Genomic DNA, 20,986 nt, shown 5'->3' on the forward strand with positions numbered 1-20,986 from the left:
ACTCCGAAAGAGTGTTTAGTGCAGCCGGGAACCTTGTCAGCGAAAGGCGTAGGAGGTTGCTTCCACAAAATGTGGAGAAGATGATGTTCATCAAAATGAATTATCAACTCTTCCAGGGAGACCAGCCTCCAGAACGTACAGAGGGACCTGTGGTGGTGGATTCCAGTGGGGACGAGTTAATACTCTGTGAGGATGAGGATGTACACAACACTGAAGAGGGTGAGGAATTGGTGGATGAGGAGGATGAGGACGACATCTTGCCTCCGTAGAGCCAGTTTGTGCAGGGACAGATTAATTGCCAGCTTGTTTTGTGGGGGCCCAAACGAACATATCATTTCAGCCACAGTCGTGTGGCAGACCCTGGCGCTGAAATTATTGCTTTGTTAAAGTGTGCATGTCCTGTTTATACAACATAAGGGTGGGTGGGAGGGCCCAAGGACAATTCCATCTTGCACCTCTTTTTTTTCTTTGCATTATGTACAGTTTGGGGCCTAGTTTTTCAAACTGCCATCCTGTCTGCCACTGCAGTATCACTCCTAGATGGGTCACGTGTTTGTGCCGCCCACTCGTGTCGCTTAGCATAGTCATCCAGCTACCTCGGTGCAACCTTTTGGACATAAAAACACTATTGTGAGGTGTTCAGAATAGACTGGAAATTAGTGGAAATTAAGGTTATTGAGGTTAATAATAGCATAGGAGCAGAAAAACCAACACATTCTGTGATTTTAGCTGTTTTTATGCTTTTTTAAAAAAAAATACAGATCCAAAACACAAAACGCAGAACCCAAAACACGGAAGGGTGGTTTTGGCAAAACCAATCCAGATCCAAAACACGAAGAAAGATCCAGATCCAAAACCAAAACACAAAACACGAAAAGGGGCCGGTGCACACCCCTAGTGCTTTGGAAAGAAACCATGCTACCCAGTATATTTGTGTGATACTGGGTCTGATTCAGACCCGGTCGCAAGCGCTGAGCGCTCGCAACCGGGTCAATGTTTGCCCATTGGGCATGTGCACGACGGAGCCGGCTCCGTCATGCGCATGCGCGAGACCCGGCTAGCGACGGGGTCTCGCACCAAAGGGGGCGAGCTGTCGATGGTGATTGACAGCTCGCCCCATTTGGTAGGCGGGCAGGGGGGGGCGGCTGGCGAAACGGAGGCGTTTGGGGGCGGCCCCACTGACATCACCAGTCTCGTCGCAAGCCCGATGGTCGCGATGGTCTTGACCATCGCGACCATAAACCTGGCTGTTCGCATTAGCTGTGGGTGGTCACCCACAGCTATGCGAGCGGCCAGGAGGCCGAACAAAAAAAAAATGCCCTGATTCAGAGCGAGCGCTTGCTCAGAGCGTCCGTCTCTGAATCAGGCCCACTGTACGCAATGCATGGATGCTGGTCATGGGAGCGGTCATGAGGGGAAAAGAGACACCTCCATCGTAGATCTGGCTGCTGTGTCCACAGACGCAGACTCAGATCAACAACGTGACCATCGGTCCCAATGTTTGTAGCATCGGCCATCTCAGTAAGCCAAAGCTTGCTCACACTGCCCACCTCCTGCCCCTTGCGAGCCAGAAAATTGGCATCCTCCGACGAAGACCCTGGTCTTCTCTTCTCTTCTTGTAACCAGCCACAGCATGTCAAATATTTATTGTTAGCCAGTAGCCTCTAATACTGGACAATTTAAAACTGTCTATAGCAGTGGTTCTCAAAATCGGTCCTCAGGACCCGACACAGGACACATTTTCCAGGTCACCCATCAGCTTTACAGGTGTACTCATTACTCACTGACACATTTTAAAAGATTCACAGGCGGAGCTAATTATTCAACTTGTGATTCTGTGAGGAGACCTGGAAAACATGCACTGTCTGGGCTACTGAGGACCGACTTTGAGAACCTGTGGTCTATAGTATCATCGTGTGGGGTACCGAGACTCTTGATTAAGAGCCTGATTCAGAGCCGCTCGTAAGTGGCCTCTCATTCGCTCCGAGCGATGTTTGCCCAACTGCGCATGCGTACGGATCGTTATACGCATGTGGGAACCAGTCAGTGCGGCCGAAAATCGTTTGTTCGCTAAATAGCGAATGCCTGCTAATATGAGTGACAGGAGGAGGCGTATGTGGGTGGTAACAGGGGAAGGTGCTTGAAAACGGGGAGTGGAGATCAGAACGCAGGCGTGCTTAAAGGTCAAAACGGGCGTTTTATGGGTGTGCATAATTAATACAGCAGCGTCATTGACCACGTCACTGGGTTATTTTATAGCCAGAACTGCTCGCAAATTTGTGGTAGCAAACACCATCCCCAAGAATAGCGAGCAGTTCATACGCTGTTCGATGTACTCGATTAATCTAATAAATAGCGGACATGACAAACGACCGCAAATAGCGACCGGCTCTGAATCAGGCCCTAAATCCACAAGCTATTCTCAGTGGAGTAACCTCTGCCAGCAGACTGCTCTCATAGGGGATTATTCAAACCTTATCCTATCCTCAAAATGGGTAGGGCAACAGATGCAGACACACAGGATCCTGACAGTCAAAATCCAGACGCTGGCATCCCGACAGGGTGAGGATGCCGACATGAAAGCACCACTTTCATGTTGCTACAGTAGCTGCCCAGGGAATATGTGTAACCCAGGCTGAAAGCATCGCACAGGTGTCCAAGCTCCTCTACCATAGATTGCAATGATTGCAATGGCATATTACAGGGGCCAGGGAACTAGCTAAAACAGCAGGGGCTGCAGGTAGATTTTGAGGGGTCGTATGAGTTTAATCAGAGTGGACTCCACAGTGGCGTAACTAGGGTATTTTGAGCCCAGGGCAAATTTGAAAACGGAGCCCCCCCCCCTAACACACCAATATGCGCGGGAAAAAATGGGCGTGGTCACTTAAAAATGGGGCGTGTCAACATGACACACCCCTTTATTTTCACGCTGAACATTCCTATCCATATGCACCTTAACCCCAGTAGTACCCCTTATACAGTACCCCCAGTATGCAGTTGTGGTCCCTCTTATGCAGGCCCATAGTAGTGCCCCTTATACAGTACCCCCAGTAGTGGCCCCCCAAATGCAGTGCCCCACGTAGTGTTCCCCTTATGCAGTGCCCCCAGTAGCAGTCCCCACAATGCAGTGCGCCCAGTAGCAGTATCCCCTTATGCAGTGCCCTTTATATAGTGCCCCCAGCAGTAGTCCCCCCCCATTCAGTTTTCCCAGTAGTGGTCCCCTTATGCAGGCACCCTGTAGTGATCCCCCCTATCCAGTGCCCCCTGTAGTGGCCCTTCCTATTATTGCCCCCAGTAGTGGTCCCCCGAGTGCAGTGCCTCTAGTATGCCCCTTTCATAATGCCCCCAGTGGTAGTTCCCCCCCAAGTAGTAGTCCCCAGTAGAGTAGGTGCTCCCAATGGTGCCCCCAGTAGTAGCCACCCCTCCCCCAGTAGAGGTCCCCCCAGTAGTAGCCACCCCTCCCCCAGTAGAGGTCTCCCCAGTAGTAGCCACCCCTCCCCCAGTAGAGGTCCCCCCAGTAGTAGTCATCCCTCCCCCAGTAGAGGTCCCCCCGGTAGTAGCCACCCCCCTCCCCCGTTGTGCAGATAAGTTACAAAAAAAAAATATATATATATATCTATAAAAATATACTTACCTGAATCTCTGCTCCTGCTCCTGGTCCTGGTCCTGATCGCGATGCCGCTCCCGCCCGGGCGGGCGCGCTCAGCATTATGGGACAGACGTCATGACGTCAGTCCCATTACCCACTGCAGGAGCCGGACGGAAGTCCGGCTCTTGCAGTGGGTGCTGCAGCAGTCAATGAGAGTCTATCTGACTCTCATTGGCTGCTGTTTAACACACGCATCGCCGCCAGCGCTGGCGGCGATGCGTGTGTTATGCACAGCCTGAGCCCGCCTCCTGGGGGGCTCACAGGACCGGCGCTGGAAGCCTAGCGCCGGTCCTGTGTAAATGTGTAGCGCTGACCGCATTCATTGTGGTCGGCGCTACACTGGCTAACTAGGGCGGGCGGCCCGGTACCGTGGCCGGCGGCGCCCCCCCGCGCCGCCGGTCCAACGGCGCCCAGGGCACGAACCCCGCCCGCCCTGCCCTAGTTACGCCACTGGGACTCCATTATTATGGGATATCACACAATCATATTTGAATATGAAGAGCCTCTTCTGTGATTGATACAGTAAAAAAGATTTCACTTTTCGATAACAACTCCGATGTTTGTCTATTTTTAACTTCAAACATTTTCATTAAAATATTTGTGATAATTACTGCATATCATGCAACATAAATTGATGCAAAAATCCTGCGTAAAGTGACGTTTTTGCAATATTTTTTTAAAAATCGCTTTCATACATCTGCTCCACAGGCAGGTGCATATTAGTGTGATATCGGAAGTGAGTCATGTTACATATGGATAGAGGACAGTGTGAAATCTAATTCATTTATGCCATTATCTACACAAAAGTACCACATATAGGGGCTGATTTATAGGTGGACATAGGGGCAATGTCGGACGCAATGGACAATTTTTTTCATTCTGCTCACATCTGAGTCGCACTGCGCATGAGTCACCGGGGGGTATAGAACGAATTGGGGCACAGAGAGAGGCATTACTGGGTAGTAACAGGAGGGGGCTAGCCAGGCGCGAGTGTGCGTCTTTTTCCACAGTTGCACTGATTTCAGCGGCCATGTTCAGACGGAGATTCTGCGCCTCTATAGGGATGGTGCAATGTCCCATGGTGCGACCGATACGTCTTTGTACGCACAGCGACAGATTAACACTGCGGCCGGTGGGCGGATCCCACCTGCTACAGCATTAGCATAAAGTTACTCAGATGACGGATGGTCACACAGATGATCTGATGCTTCAGCCTCGGAGAGCTGCGGCATTAGCGTATTATCACACAAAGATTCAGCAGCTGTGTGATCTGCGTCCATCTCTGAATGAGGCCCACAGCACACTTGCCGTCTCTCCCACAATGGCTGGGAGGCTCCTGAAAATCGTGTAGCACTCCCGGCCCACCACAGGAGAGGGCAAGTCTCATGGTCCGGCCGCCTCCCCCTCGCTTTCCTGCACACCCTCTAGAGCTTACCATCCAAAAGTGGGTGGTCCGGAAGGGTCCAATGTTACGATTCTTGCTGAATCGCATCATTCTACCCCCACCCCCTGCTTTGCATCGCTGATAATTTTGGCATGTTATAGCAGAGGGTGGGGCCGTAATGACTCTATAGGCCCACACTGCCCACCTATGACGTGGCCACGCCCCTTGTGTACCAACCTGCCTGCCCCTCCAGGAAAGGGAGACGAAAAGTTGGCAAATATGGCCCACAGTCTCATCTAATAAAACCTAAACACTTAGAGCTCTATTTACTACAATCCGCATTTGTAATGCAGATTGTAGTGTGATATTACCGACTGAATTCGCATTGCGAATGCAGGCAATATCACAGGGATTTACTACAAATCCCTTGCAGGGACAGAGTTTGCTATAAAGCTCTGGGTCTGATTCAGAGCCGGACGCTCTTTGCGCTCGCTCGGTCAGAAAAAGAGGGTGGCTATTTAAATTAACCGTTCGCTCTTTGCGGTCTGTTCACGCCTCTATGTCTGAACGAGCGAACAAAACATGCGGTCGTTATTTGGAAAAAAACGCCCCCTGGCTGCTCGCATCATACGTCATGTCCGCTATTTATTAGATTAATCGAGTACATCGAACGGCGTCTGAACTGCTCGCTATTCTTGTGGTTGGTTTTTCCTACCGCAATCATGCGAGTAGTTCTGACTATAAAACAACCAAGTGACGTGGTAGATGACGCTGCTTTATTAATTATGCACACCCTTAAAGCGCCCGTTTTGACCTTTAGGCACGCCTGCGTTCTGATCTCCACTCCCCGTTTTCAAGCACCTTCCCTTGTTACAACCCACAAACGCCTCCTCCTGTCACTCAAAATAGCAGGCATTCGCTATTTAGAGAGCACACGATTTTCGGCCGCACTGCCTGGTTCGCGCATGCGTATTACAATCCGTATGCATGCGCAGATGTACGAACATCGCTCGGAACGAACGAGCGATCGCTTATGAGCGGCTCCAAATGAAGCCCACTGTCTCTGCGAATCTCCTCCGTACACTTACCACGGTATTTTTGCAAAAAATACTGTGACAAGTGCCAACGCTTGCGCCGAACGACCGTCGTTAAGCCCCGCTCCCAGTGCTAAGCCCCACCCACCATGATTGCGGACCCCCCCTCCCTCCCCCTGCGACCCCCCCTCCCTTAATTACACTTACCTGTAGTCATCGGTGCTCCAGTGATGTCCTGTGTGGCTCCGGTCAGCTGACATCCCATACTGCACTGGGACTCAGTCAGGTGACGACCTGGCCCCAGTGCAGGCTGGAGGGAGGACATCACCCGCAGCCCCGATAACCAGTCCCTGGACTCAGGTAAGTTTTTTTTTTTTTTTACTAATCTTTTATTCTTTTTTTAGCAGTGATCAGCGTGTGGTCTGTTTAGCAGTGATCAGCATGTGGTCTGTTTAGCAGAGATCAGCGTGTGGTCTGTTTAGCAGTGATCAGTTTGTGGTCTGTTTAGCAGAGATCAGCATGTGGTATGTTTAGACCACACAGCTGATCACTGGGGCCGGCTCTGGGCTCTGCTCTCCCCGGAGGGCAGGAGTCCGGTAACTGGGGGAGACCCTGGATTACGCCACCTCCAGATGGTATTTATTCCCCGGTATTTTTTCACAATTTATTTTTAGTAACTACCACGCAGATCACATTTCCCGTTACAATTATGGGAAATGCGATCTGATTACTAAAAATAAGTGATAATTAGGGGTTGGAGTAGAATTTTACAAATTCTACTCCAATTGCCCTGTAATAACTTTAGGTGATACTAAAATAATGTGAAAAGGGTGTGAAAACACCCTTTTTCACTTTAGTTTAGTAAAAATAATGTTAATAGAGCCCCATGTCTTCATACATCCCAAATCTAATCTCTGACCTGTGCCTCGCCTCGTCTCCCTCTCAAACCTGCCTGCACGATCTCTCCAATCCCGCTGCTGCTGGGCTTTGTGCTGCATAATAATTCAACAGTATTAGAAGAAAAAACTAGAAACTGAATTAGGATTCATGTTAATTTTTTTTCCTTTAAAATTGAATTAATTACATTTTTTGGATCATTGGGCCTGATTCAGAGCCACTCGTAAGCGGCAGCTCGTTCGCTCCGAGCGATGTTTGCCCAACTGCGCATGCGTACGGATCGTAATACGCATGCACGAACCAGTCAGTGCGGCCGAAATTCATGTGTTCGCAAAATAGCGAATGTCTGCTATTTTGAGTGACAGAATGAGGTGTATGTGGGTGGTAACAGGGGAAGGTGCTTGAAAACGGGGAGTGGAAATCCGATCGCAGGCGTGCTTAAAGGTCAAAACGGGCGTTTTAAGGGAGTGCATAATTAATCCAGCAGCGTCATTGACCACGTCACTTGTTTTTTTTTAACTCAGAACTGCACGCAAAATAGTGGTTGAAAAAACCAGCCCCAAGAATAGCGAGCAGTTCATACGCTGGTCGATGTACTCGATTAATCTAATAAATAGCGGACATGACGTATGGTGCGAGCGGCCAGGGGGCGTATTTTTCAAATTTACGTTCGCATGTTTTGCTCGCTCGTTCAGACTTAGAGGCGTGAACAGTCCGCAAAGTGCGAATGGTTCATTTGAATAGCCACCCCTTTTTAGAAAACGAACGACCGCAAATAGCGAACGGCTCTGAATGAGGGCCTTTGTTTTCAAGCAATGCAAAGACAATGCTGATTCTGCAAAATCCAGGCCATGATTGAGGTGAAGATGAGAAAACAATGTGAGAAAATGTCCGTCTTCAGGTAGCCTAATGGCATTCTTCTCTTGAGCTACAAGGTGCAGGCTTAGCTTCCAGTGAGTAACTTAGAAATGATTTTTGGAGTCGACTGAATTGTTCTGACAACTAAATAAATGTGAGACAATGCAATTCACCCTTTAGTACACACAACATTTAGGGATGTGCGGGTCCGGCTCCCAGAGAACCAACAACAGCCGAATTTAGGGGCTCCGAGTCCAGGTTTCGGTTTTGCAGTAATTTCGGAACTAGGATCTGAAAACTGAACTCGGGTTTTGGACTGCATGTAGACATGTCATGACATGTCCAAATTACATCATTTTTACTTTATTTTTCTTTTTTTAAAAATAAATAAATACAGATCCAAAACCAAAACACATGAGGGAGGTTTTGCAAAACCAAAACACAAAGATGAATCCAGATCCAAAACCAAAACACGAGGGACCGTGCACATCTCTAATAACAATTGAGTATAGTAAATAACAGACAGTTTTTTTGAAAAAAAGGTTTGGTTTAAAAAAAAAAAACATAATGCTGGGATTTTTTTTTTTTAGTGCATACAGATACTGTATATGCAGCACAGGTCCCTTCTCCCACACCGTAACCCTCCCTGTTAGTGCCTAAACCTTAGTTTCCCCATTTGTGCCTAAACCTAGCCCTACACCCTTAGTGCCTAAGCCTAACCCCCAGAGGTGCCTAACCCTAACCCTCCTCCCTAGGGGTGCCTAACCCTAACCTTCCCCCCTAGGAGTGCCTAACTCTAACCTCCCCCCCAAAACCTATCCCTAACTTCGCTACGCTGCCTAAACCTAAAACTCCAAGGACTTACCTAGTTCAGGCTGGCGTCCTTCTGGATTCCGGAATCAGGATTAAGATAGGCTTCAGTATTTCAACGCCTATCTTAAGTCCCGTGTCGGGCTCCCATCGTCGGGATTCAGACCGGCGGCACGCCGTCCGCCGGTCTGCTAACTACAGCCTGGTTAAACTCGATGGTGTGCAACCATCAGCAGGAAACTTAATGGTTCTGCCCACCGACGATCAGCCCTGCTCTATTACTCATTGGGCAGTGGGCCAATCAGATTTGGGGAAAGGGCTTTGTGGTTCAAGCTAGGGGGCAAAACTATGCTCCAAGTCCCTGTAAAAAAAACATTTTGGGGCTCTGGTGGTTTACTAATGATGGTTGGTAATCATGAAGATGACCATTCCTAGGGAGTAGTCCTTCTTCACAGCTGAGAAACTGTGTGACAAGCAGATCAGCTCTGTAATGCTTTCTTGCCCACACTAGATTATCAAATGCTTTGTAGAATTACCATATTGCAGCACCACAGCCTAGAGAAACATTACTCACATAGACTATCTTGCTATTAAGACCATGAATGTGTCACTTCCAGAACACAGAATATTTAGAATACTTATGAGCGGTCCAGTGTTATGCAATATATTGAAGCTCTTGAAGGAGTCTTTAATTCCTGCCAAAGCGTATAATACTTGGCCAAAGAAAGAAACTAAATTGAACTGAGCAGCTTATATGCAACCCAACCAGGTCCCTCTGAGACCTATTCTAGCAGCCAGGCTTGGACTTAATAGACAGCCAGCGGACATCTTATAGCAGAGTGTCAGTTCAACTAAGTAATCCACAATATTACTATGCAAGACCAGCCTTTTTAGCAAGAAAAGTGCACCACCGAAAGCTTGCTCAATACAGGATGAAATAGTAATGTTAAGCACTTGATCTAATACAAAGTGTAGCAGCAAGTACAGTGATAATTGACAGGTGATAGACAGAAGGTACAGTATAACCCGGGGCAAGGGATTAGAACCCCCTGTGTCAGGTTTTAATACCACAGGAGACTTGAAAGGGGAATGCTACAGAGTATTCTATAGCTAGATATTGTAATTTTTACACTTTAACTTGTGTTTAATTAAACATTCTTGAGATAAGGATATATTTAATTGTTGTCATTGTTGCAATACCAAAGTCTGTACAGGAGAATCCAGTTCTGTCAAAGAAGAAGCATTTCCAGTTTAATAAATATAAATTATATCTGCAAAAGTGAAATATGTATGAATGTCAAAAATCACAGTAGAGGAGCTTAACTGTTTGTAATCCAAGGCTAAAAGTTTAAATATTATTAATTAAAGTGTACTTATTTATAATTTGCGTAATTATTGTGACGGTCGGGAGTCTTTCACCTCTCCGCCAAACAAGAAGTAGAAAACATGCTTATTGAACCTTTACAGCAGTGTATTTGATTCTCCATACCTAGCCAAACCACCGAACCCCATTGGTGAGTGTTACAGTAGTAGGTAAAGTAACTTTGAGGGTTTAACGCAGAAATGTAAAACAGCACAGGTATTAACAACAACACACAGGGGCCTCCGGCCCGCCCAGCAAACGGGGCGAGCTGTCACTCAACATCGAGAGCTCGCCCCGTCTGCTACGAGACCCCTAACGACGGAGCGCCCGTCGTTAGCCGGGTCTCGCGCGTGCGCACGACGGAGCCGGCTCCGTCGTGCGCATGCGCTGTGGGGCAACATCGAGTTGCCCCACAGCGCTCACGACCGACTCTGAATGAGCTCCAGGGTGTTTACCCTTAGAATTTGAACATGTTTCTCCAGCAAGTCTTTTTCTATAATTTTCAGGGTGCGCAGTCAAAATGTTGACACTGTGAATGTCAACAGGCAGGATGTTGACAGACCATTTTAGGGATAGGCTGCGGTTAGGGTTAGGCCTGAAATGTGCTTAAAACGCGAAGACTGACGACATTATGACCCTAATGACATTCTGAATGTCAACAGTTTGTACCACACCCCATTTTATGTAGTGTATTGGGGTGTACAGCATGATATTTTACAAAATTAATTACAACATTTCCGAAATCAGTCAAATAGAGCACTGATATGTATCTGATGTTAGTAACAAACACAAACAAATGTTACTTGCACACTTCCCGACATATGAGAGCTAAAATTGATGGACAAATTATCACTCACAGAGCTCCCCATAATTAAAAGGCAGAGAAGCCAGTGGCTGCAGGGAAGGCTGGTGTTGAAGTGCTAAGACTCGATACTCCTTGCCCGAAGCAGGGGTGTGGCATGTCCTGTTTCTATCATTCAGGGAGTGTGACCAGCAATCACAGAGATGCTGTGCTGCACCCCGCCTAATCCCCCCACCCTGTGGGACACTGTAGCCTGCGGGTGGAATGGCGGGACAGTAGGGGGTTAGGCACCTATATCCATTGTCTTGTGTATATCAACACTATTGTTAGAAGTACAGGCAGGGCCAAAATAAGTTTTAAGGACACAGGGAGGTTGAGATTTTGAGGTTCAGCACAGAGGAAAGCAGTCTACACAGAATGAATCTTCACTACAAAGCCTTTGGAGTAAGTGTTAACTGATATAAAACATGTCTTACACCTGCACTATACATATTTATCTTTTCTGCTGTACACCACTTAGTATGGGTGTAGCCAGAACTTTGTGGGCCTCATAGCAACATTTTAAAGCAGACCCCACCCTAATTTTCTATAGAGACACCTCTCTTTGCAGCTGTTGTTCACTTTGCACCCATAGTAGTGCTGTAGTTAATGTTATGCCTAATCTAATCCCGCCGGTCGTGGATAATCTCCAGTCACATCCCCCCAGTTCTCTCCAGCCTCATTCCGTCTTGTCTTTGATGCGCCAGTCCCCTTGTGCCCCTCCAGAACCCCCCCTGGGTCTCTACACCTCCAGCCTCCTGCTGTCTCTCCAGCCCCCAGTGTCTCTATAGCTCCCCAGTGCCTCTCCAGCTCCAGCCTCCTTATGGGGTCTATTTATTAAGCAGCCTGTGAGGTGACAGTTGGGAGCTGATTGGCTGGCACCTTATCACTTTCTTATCACTTTTCACTCTGTCTCCTAACACTGCTTAGTAAATAGACCCCTAAAGCTGGCCACACACTAGAACAACTTACATCCAACCAGCCAACTTGTTGATTGGTTGGAATGAAAATCTGGTAAGGAATGGGAGTAAATGATGATCAGCAATTTACTCCTAAATGCCAGAAAACAGATGAAAATAGTCGGTCAGACAAGTTTGTTAAATGTTTGATCTAAACTATTTGTTCATACAACAGTTTTGGTCCGTTTTTCAGTGTCTGGGAGCAAGTTGCTGATTGTATTCCTTACCAGATTTTCATTCCAACCAATCTACTAGTTGGCTGGTTGGACAGATAATCTTTAGATGTGTGGCCAGCTTAAGTCTCTTCAGCCCAGCAGTGTCTCCCCAGCTTCAGCCTGCCCAACCAGCAGTCAGTTGACAGTTGTCTACTGTGTATTTCTTGAATCTCATCTAAGTATCTCAAAAATTAGGGCCAGTCTAGCAAAACCAATGTCATATTCGGAATCAGCACCACAAAGTTACCCCAAAATTGGCAATAAAAAGAGTCTATGAAATTCCTAATAAGAAGCACTTTTTTTTCAAGTGAATTCCTCTCTCTCTCACTGAGACATGACTGATAAAAGTTTTAATACTGTACCCAAACTAATGAAATGCGTAACTGATCACATACCACCACACCCCTTGGTGTAACTGCTGCACCAGCTCTGTGCCAGGAAACTATGATATAGGACAAGCGTAGGAGAGTTCTAAGTCTGACTAAAAGAAATATACAGTACAAAGAGCAAAAGCCCTGTCCCTTTATCTAAACACCTCTAGGACCACTACTTAGGCCCGTATTCAATTAGCGGCGAAAGTCGGAATCCACGGAAAAGTATCGCGAATGACATCATTCGCCAGGCGGAAAAGTATCACCGTATTCAATTGCAAACCCAATTCGCGTACGCGAAAACGCAATGCAATGTAATAGGCAAAAAAGATTTGCCTATGAATAGGTGGCGAGAAGAAGTGCAAAATCGCTATTTTGGGGTGCAAAGGTGGGGAAACCACTCTGCACCCTTGGGACAGCCCCCCAAAGGATAACGGCATCAAAAAATCCCTAAATAAAAAAGTGAAACCCCCCCCAAAAAAATTACTTTGAAAATGGGGGCAAAAAAGTTAAAAAGTTGAGGTACAAACAAAAAAAGTAGCGAAATTGACTTTGGGGGGTCTGCAAGTAGGGGCCAGGTGTTTTTTTGATTGCAGGTGCTTGCAACAGGTGGGTTTTTCACAATATATTTTACTTCACTTTAGAGACTTTAAAATATGCTAGCACCCATTTTGAAGTTCCCCAAATTTGACAGGACTACTTATTTTCTACAAAAAATACTGCTTTAAGCCGTTCTCCACCACTTGTGCAAAGAAGCTAATTAGAAGCTATTGAAACAACTTAAGTACCCCAAACAGCTTTATTAGGCCTATTCGGGGGTATCTATAGTGATCCCCAATGTTAGAGCACCTTTTTGGGGGGTTCAGGCTGATTTCCCCATTTCTGACAGCACTTTTCGCCTGTTCCGACATTGCAACTTGCCGTTTTCGCGTCCTCTGTAATTGAATAGGGCGAACAGCGGGGGCGCACCCGATAAGTTTCCGCGGCCAAAACAGACGATGTCGGTGGAAACTAGATTCCGCCGGCGGCGGCGAAATTATCGCGGCTAATTGAATACGGACCTTAGTCTTGCTGGCTTATATTTGCATCAATGTCTTTAGAATCCAGTGTAATGTAAGCTGGATCTAGTTTTTCATACCCCCCCCACACCAGAGCCATAAATATGAGTGCGCTACTAGTCCCGCTACCCATTTTGCAAATCCAAGGGGGTGGAACCATTGCTGCCCCAGAGGCACATGTTTGTGGGGTGCTTGGATGGGCAGCCTGCTTCCTGTAGTGGTGCCCAGATCATCCATGGAACATACCTGTTATGGAATCGGTATGAAATACCGCTGGCCGCATGGTTCAATTCCCGGCAGCCCGACAGATCCCGGCAGCGGCAGCCCGACAGCGCTGGAAATCCTGATCATCCTGAGGTAAGTATATACTAATCTAACCTAACCCCCCTAACCCTAACCCTCCTTAGGGGTGCCTAACCCTAACCTCCCCCCCAAGTGCCTAATCCTAATCCCCCCTGTAAGTGCCTAACCCTAACCCTTCCGGCCTAACCTAACCCTGCCCTAACCCTAACCCTGCCTAACCCTAAGTCCCCCCGGGGGTGCCTAACCCTCCCTCCCCCTAGCCTAACCCTCCCGGGGGAGTGCCTAACCCTAAGTCCCCCCAGGGAGCCCTAAACCTAACCCTCCCCCCAGCGGCTGTCCGCTCGCGGTGCCCAACATGCCTTCGATCAGGATGCCGGGCGCCTCTCTCCCGGCATTGGGAAAATGACAGGTGTCTAGATATAGATGCCTGTCATTTAACCCATGCCGGGATAAAGCAATCGGGAAGCCGGCTGTCGGTATCACGTCAGCCGGTTTCCCGATTGCATCCCGTTATTCAGCTTCTTGCTCCCCCTCTTCTGTGATGTCATTATGTTTTGGGAGCATTGGGGTCCACCCAAAGTGCGGAAGTCCCCTGCTAGGGCTCTGTCAGACACATATAACTCACTAATCTTAATAGTAATAAAAAAAAAGAGACCCCATTTCCCTGGTGGCATTGTAACAGAGAGTAATGCCACATTACAATTCTGTATTGGTGTGTATTGGTACCAGGCAGCTGGTAGGCCCAAAAACTGCAACATCATACCAGCCTGGGAATAAAGTTGCTATAATATCCCTTTATTCAGGGACACATATAGATGTGTCCTCTGTTGTTGTTGCTGCAGTGGTATTAAGCAGCCTTCTAGTCGCGTCTAGTCCCTTCCCAGTTTACTTATGCCGAGCGTTTATCGTGCATCTTTTTTGCTACTGATGCCTCTAATTGACAATAACACTTTGCCGATTAGCATGATATGCGGCGTGTGTATGTTCTGTGTGCGGCTGCAGCTGTGTCTGTATAGGAAATATTATGTTACAGTGTCAGCGGCTGTTCCTTTGTGATGATTTTACAGACTCGGCCGCACACAGAACATCCACATATCATATTAATCAGCAAAGTCTGCTCATGAGTCTTATTCACATCACGGATAAGACGCATTTGTGGTGGAAAAAATATAGGTAATGGGGAAGCGCTGTGTGTTTAATGTGAATTAGAGGGTGGGACGTATAATAATAGTATGTCGCAAAAAGGAATGAAAGAATGTGTATATGTGGTATATTTCATGCGTGTAAAAAGATGTGTGTGATAAATTGGGTAACACTTTACAGGCTGTGTTTGAAAAATGACAGGAGCTAATTGGTTAGACCTTTGGGGTCTATTCATTAAACCTTGGAAAGAAAGAAAGAAATTGGAGAGAGTCAGCTATGCACTGTCACAGTCTGTACAATGACAGTCAGTAGCTGATTGGTTGGTATTTTATCTCTTTCCAATTTATCTTTCGCCAAGGTTTAGTGAATAGACCCCCAAATGTCCATCCACTGTATCTCCCTCCAAGGCTTAGGGGGTCATTCAGACCCGCTCGCGAGCAGCAGTACGCTCGCAAGCGGGTCGATGTTCCCCACTGCTCATGCGCACGACGGAGGGAGCTCCGTTGTGCACATGCGCGAGACCCGGGGAGCGACGGGCTTTCCATCACTCCGGGTCTCGCACCAAAGGGGGCGTGCTGTCGATGTTGATTGACAGCACACCCCCTTTGGTGGGCGTGCCGGGGGCGTGCCTGCCAGACGGAGGCGTTCCCATGGGAACGCCTACCGTCTGAAGCCGGCCCCACTGACCTCACTAGTGATGTCAGTGGGAGTGATTTGGGCTCTAATAGAGCCAAAATCACTCCAGGGCTTGTGGCAGGGAGACCCTACCGCAGGGTTTCCGTCGCAAGTCCGATGGTCGTGATGGTCAAGACCATCGCGACCATCTTTTTGGCCACTCGCATATGCTGTGGGTGGTCACCCACAGCTATACGAGCGGCCAGGAGGCCGCTCCATTTTCATGGAGGAGGGCCCTGATTCAGAGCGAGCGCTCTGGTCAGAGCGTTCGGCTCTGAATCAGGCCCTTAGTACATAGACCGCTGAGCATGAAGCCTCATCTTCCAGAGAATCCTGTTGATCCTGGTAGAGATCTGAAAACTATTGTTTAAGATTTTGGATGTACCCAAAGGGACTTTATAGATGTACACAATCATCAGATGTGTCAGATTAGTGCATATTTACAAAGGAGGTACTATACAATACAGTAAAAAAAACATGTTCAAAACTTTATTGTCAATGCCCTTGATGGATTAGATACAAATGTTTTGCTAGTTAGTGGGGCATTACAGAGCATGACAGGGCTTGTGAGGGGAATTAGGAGGAGATAAATAAGGCCTTCTAATGAGGGAAGAAGTTGCCCTTTGCTGCCAATCAGCTTTTGAATACCATTTTATAGAATATACTTGACAAAAGCTAGCACGCAGCTGATTGGTTGCTGTGGGTAACTTCTCCTCTTGTCCAGTACTCCACCCTTTAAGAGGTTTGAAACAGCTCTGCCTTATGGGGGTCTATTTAGAAACAAAATAAAGGCTTTTCTATAGCATTTCTCTGCCTTTCTTTTCTCAAATAACAGTGCTGCAGTCGCCATAGGTTTCAGGGCCGTAACTAGGGTAGTGTGACCAGTGCCATGGCACAGGGCACCGCAGGGCAGGGGGCGCTGTTTGGGCCTGTCAATTTTCCTGTTTATTATCATTCTTACTTGTAGCTTCCTCTTCTTTTATCCCCAGCATCTCCTGTCTTCCCCTATCTCTTCCCTGGCCCTTCCCCATGAGGCCATGGCCCTTTTTCAGGTGCACTATCTTACAGTCCTTATGTCCCTATTTAAAAAATGGGGAGGGGGGCGCCAAAGCTCTCTCTGGCACAGGGCACCAAAAAGTCTAGTTATGGCTCTGGGCCGTGCATAAGCTCTATTTACTAAAATGAGAGGAACGAAGCTTCTCTCTAGCACATAACACCATCTCCGGATTACATTACCTGCGTCCTCAGGGGTGATAAGCAGAGACCACTCTCTTCCTGCTTTCTCACATAATGCATCGTGTCCACAGCCCCTTCAGCCGGGAGACGCATTCGCACAGGCAGAGCCGTAACCAGGGTGGTGCGGCTGGCCGCCCACTGCAATCTCTCCACCAGGTGGTGCATGCTATTAATAACGATGCACTGCGTGGTACTCGGCTCTACACTGAAGCGACAGGAGCCGGCAGCCTCCTCCCTGCATGTCACTCCACCTCCCGCATAGTCTATTGGGAAGGGAAAGACGTCATGACATCTCTCCTCCCAGGCTCCCACAGTTCCTAGTCTGAGGGACAGTTGGGTGGGTCACTGGGTCAGGTGCACAGTGGGCCTGATTCAGAGCCGGACGCTATTTGCGGACGGTCGTTCTGAAAAAGGGTCCGGATATTTAAATTAAGCGCTCGCTCTTTGCGGTCTGTTGACGCCTCTGTGTCTGAACGAGCGAACGAAACATGCGCTCGCTATTTTGAAAAAACTCCCCCTGGCCGCTCGCATCATACGTCATCTCCGCTATTTATTAGATTAATCGAGTACATCGAACGGCGTATGAACTGCTTGCTATTCTTGTGGTAGCATTTTCCTACCGCAATCATGCGAGCAGTTCAGGCTAAAATACAACCAAGTGACGTGGTCGATGACGCTGCTTTGTTAATTATGCACTCCCTTAAAACGCCCGTTTTGACCTTTAAGCACGCCTGCGTTCGGATCTCCACTCCCCGTTTTCAAGCACCTTCCCCTGTTACCACCCACAAACGCCTCATCCTGTCACTCAAATTAGCAGGCATCCGCTATTTTGCGAGCACACGATTTCCGACCGCACTGACTGGTTCGCGCATGCGTATTACAACCCATACGCATGTGCAGATGTGCGAACATCGCTCGGAGCGAACGAGCGGCCGCTTATGAGCGGCTCTGAATCAGGCCCAGTGTACAGTAGGCTGCGGTGGGTGGCGGAGCAGTGTCAGTGTCTAGTACCTGCAGGTCTGGTCACAGTGAGTGAGTGACAACCAGGTCCACTGGTAGCGTCCAGCAGCAGCAGCAGGTCCCAGTGCCACTCCCAGAGTAGTCAGTGACTGACAGGTCAGCTCTTAGCCTCTTTAGACAGCTGTTACTTTAGGTTGGTATTGCAGAGGCATTTTGCTGCAGTTTGGCCATTTTTACACTAATGGGCATCAACAGCAATTTGGAGAGTCAAACCGCCCTTTAGTAAGGTGAAACCAACACTTATTAAGATTAGGGCGGGATGTGCTAACCTTGCAGAGTACATCCCGCTATGCTTTGCATCCCTACTGATCGCATATGCACTAACATATGCGATCAGTAGCCCAAAGGACAGCTCTTCTGATAAAATCAGTCCTTTGCTATCAGCTCTGTAATGTGGACCTCCGGGTTTATGCCCCGGGAGTCCATCTGCGCATGCGCAGAGTGACGCGGTGGCCACAGGGCATACTGGGAGGCATCCGATCGGATCCCTCATAGCAGCGCGATACATTAGAAGCCCATAGGCTCCTATAGGGTAACACCAGCAAAAGCTGGCGTTACCCTCCGCATCGGATGCCCGGCGCCCAGTTGATGACACATATACGGAAAATGCGGTAAAACCCCCGAAAACTGGGTTTTTACTGCATTTTCCGTTTAGTACATCCCGCACTTAACCTTTGTAATCAGTGTGTTAAATAGTTAATTTCTACATAAGCATATGGGTTGTAAGTTGTAACAAACACATGTGCCCCTTGCTGGGCCTCTTTGAGGTTTGAAAAGAGATTGTACTATAGTTGCAGTCTATGGACAGAATTGTTCGATATAACCATTTAGGGTCAAATAAGCCATAATTTGAGGGGCCTAGCTCTACCTGCCATTTCTACTACTAGAAGTATAATGAGCCTTTCATGCCTTATATGTCTTATCAGTAGCAGCTACATTCCAATGGAATGACCATCATAAGCTGTGTAGAGATGCTAAGCATTATGGGTAACTATTAGTGATGTCCATACTCTACACACAAAGGAGCTTTGAAATAGCGTTGATCTCCATACATTAGGACACGTCATTACCTATCTCTTTGTCTGAGTATATGCTTACAGAGCATGTGCAATAGAGATAAGCAAGATTCATGCTATGCTGGACCAATGAGTGCTTGATACCTAGCACTGTATGTAATTAATATGGGCTTAATATCCGGACAGCCACCACCCCATTTTAGGGTATATAAATCAGAGGTACATAAAGGTTCTTGGCTCATGCAAGGATCTAAGTCTGCAGTTGGGATGCCTGCAATGTAAATTGAACTACCTGGGCATTGTGAAACGAGGGCTCCCCAGAGAAGAAGATAAGATGAAGTACATCTTATGTTGCTGAAGATGAATTACCGGTGTCATCTGAATACATAGACAAAAGTTGATTATACTCTATACTTTGTATGTTGTTTTTTTATTGTTTGTTTGTTACTTGTAAATAAAGTGTGTTCATTTGTACTCACTCATATTGGTCACATGTGTTTACTATTTCATTTCGATCAGAATGAAACCCACCGTTATGCAACCTTATATGTAGAACACTACGGGCCAAATGTAATAGGGTGAGAGTTTAGAAAATGTGAAATAAACTCTCAAATTTTTAAACTCAGCCAATGTAATAAAGTCACAGAACATGGAAACTCGCATGTTTTTAAGACTCAAAAAACTCTCAAGCTTTAAACTCTCACCCAGGTGTTTCCTGTTTTGAAAATACAACTCGATCAATGTAATAGTGTGAGAGTTACTGCTAAACTCTCACATTTTCTAAACTCTCACCCTATTACATTTGGCCCCTACTAGTTTAACTGACTCGGAATACATACGCATGGCCGGCTGTTCAAATCCCGGCAGCACCAGCCCGACGTGGAAGGAAATCCCGATCGTGCAAAAGGTAAGTATTTCCTAACCTAATCTACCCCCTAACCCTCCTTTAGGGTGCCTAACCCTAACCTCCCCCCCCTGTGCCTCACCCTAATCCCCCCTCTAAGTGCCTAAATCTAACCCCCCCTTTCCCCGCCATCTAAACCTAAGTCCCCCAGGGGGGTGCCTAACCCTAAGTTCCCCCCGGGGTTGCCTAACCCTAGCCCTCCCTCCCCCTAGGCTAAACCTAACCTCCGGGGGGAAGGGGTGCCTAACCCTAAGTCCCCCTCCCCGGAACCCTAAACCTAACCCTCCCCCCCCACGTCTGTCCGCGCTCGGCGCCCTGCATCCCTTCGATCGGGATGCCAGGTGCCGGTCTCCCAGCGTAGGTTAACTAACCCTCGCCAGGATTCTGTAGTGGAGATGGCATAGCGACCGCCGGCATCATAAACGCATACCAACTAGGGGTGTGCACCGGCCACTTTTCGTGTTTTGTGTTTTGGTTTTGGATCTGGATCTTTCTTCGTGTTTTGGATCTGGATTGGTTTTGCCAAAACCACCCTTCCGTGTTTTGGGTTCTGGGTTTTGTGTTTTGGATCTGTATTTTTTTGAAAAAAAGCATAAAAACAGCTAAAATCACAGAATTTGTAGGTTTTTCTGCTCCTATGCTATTATTAACCTCAATAACCTTAATTTCCACTCATTTCCAGTCTATTCTGAATACCTCACACCTCACAATAGTGTTTTTATGTCCAAAAGGTTGCACCGAGGTAGCTGGATGACTATGCTAAGCGACACGAGTGGGCGGCACAAATACGTGACCCATCTAGGCGTGAAACTGCAGTGGCAGACAGGATGGCATTGAAAAACTAGGCCCCAAACTGTACATAATGCAAAGAAAAAAAAGAGGTGCAAGATGGAATTGTCCTTGGGCCCTCCCACCCACCCTTATGTTGTATAAACAGGACATGCACACTTTAACAAACCAATCAATTCAGCGCCAGGGTCTGCCACACAACTGTGGCTGAAATGATTGGTTCGTTTGGGCCCCCACAAAACAAGCTGGCAATTAATCTGTCCCTGCACAAACTGGCTCTACGGAGGCAAGAAGTCATCCTCATCCTCCTCATCCACAGATTCCTCACCCTCTTCAGTGTTATGTACATCCTCATCCTCACAGAGTATTAATTCGTCCCTGCTGGAACCACAGGTCCCTCTGTACGTTCTGGAGGCTGGTCTCCCTGGAAGAGTTGATCATTCATTTTATGAACATCATCT

Source organism: Taudactylus pleione, unplaced genomic scaffold (assembly GCF_031769625.1).
Source record: "Taudactylus pleione unplaced genomic scaffold, aTauple2 ptg000094l, whole genome shotgun sequence".
NCBI classification, from domain to species: domain Eukaryota; kingdom Metazoa; phylum Chordata; class Amphibia; order Anura; family Myobatrachidae; genus Taudactylus; species Taudactylus pleione.